Source organism: Etheostoma cragini, chromosome 22 (assembly GCF_013103735.1).
Source record: "Etheostoma cragini isolate CJK2018 chromosome 22, CSU_Ecrag_1.0, whole genome shotgun sequence".
In the NCBI taxonomy this organism is placed as follows: domain Eukaryota; kingdom Metazoa; phylum Chordata; class Actinopteri; order Perciformes; family Percidae; genus Etheostoma; species Etheostoma cragini.
In genome coordinates, this window is record NC_048428.1 from 22,139,211 (window position 1) to 22,140,522 (window position 1,312).

Consider the following 1,312-nt stretch of genomic DNA (forward strand, 5'->3'; position numbering starts at 1 on the left):
TTCTCCTCACTGAAACAGAACCAAGAGTCAGGGAGCGGGTTCTCCTCACTGAAACAGGACACTGCGTTCTACCCTAACTTTCACCCCCTAACTTTAACCCCCTAACTCTAAACCCAAATCCCCTAACCGTAAAACTTCATGACATTGTACGAAGCCCCTGACCAGCCCTGACTGCCGTGTGTGTGTGTGTGTGTGTGTGTGTGTGTGTGTGTGTGTGTGTGTGTGTGTGTGTGTGTGTGTGAAGCCTCACTCTGCAGCCGGGAGTCGGAGGTGGATCCGGGGCTCCTCTGTGGTCCTGCAGCGGCAGCCGGCTGCGCGCTCCGCCGCCGGCGCGTCCTGCTGATCCTCGCGGAGCCGCATGTTGAGCCCCGCGCCGACAGACCACCTGAGTCCCAGGTAAGGCAGACCAAGGTGTGTCAGGTTGGAGGAAGTAGAGCAGAGATCTCTCAAACGGCCGCGTCGCTCGGGGCAGGACGTCCTCGGGCTCCGTGTGTCAAACCTGAGGCCCGAGGACCAAATCCGGCCCCTCGCAGACTTTGATCCGGCCATATCAATACATTTGGTGTGGTCACTATTTCTGACGTTTTTGGCGAGTTTCTTTGGCGCTTTTGAAAGCTTTTCCAACATTTTGGGAGCTTTTTACAATAAATGATTCATTCACAGAGAAAAATAATGTCCTTAAAGGTTGGATTTTTCCTAATTTTCTTTAATTAAGGCATTAAGATCAACTTCCAAAAGATGTTTTTTTTTGTTTATTCCTCTTTTTAGTCAACTTTAGCATTAGCTCATTAACTTCTGCGGAGCACTGTACACACATGACATCGACTTCATCATCCACAACCCATTACTGCCGATACTCATCCATCAGATAACTCTTTTATATGACATTTCCACTTTATATTTCCTCTTTTTACACATTGAGGTTTTATAACTCACTCAAAGAATGACCATTTGTCCCATTTTTAGCTTTTTTCCCAGAAGAAGACGTCCTCACCTGTTTGTCTTCGCCTCCAAACACAGATCAGTCGTCCATGCAGTCGGTTTCTTTTTCATGGTGCAAAAAGGGAGAGTGGTTGCATGCCTTCTTTAAAACACACACACACACACACACACACACACACACACGTGTACTTTGACCTTCTGTTTCTAAGAATAAAGGAACATTTATTTCCTCGTAGCAGGATGACGCAGTGTTCACACTCATTAACCTGAAGAACACAGACTCAACATGTCAGGAATTCAGCATGTACACAAACTATGGGGTGTGTGTGTGTGTGTGTGTGTGTGTGTGTGTGTGTGTGTGTGTGTGTGT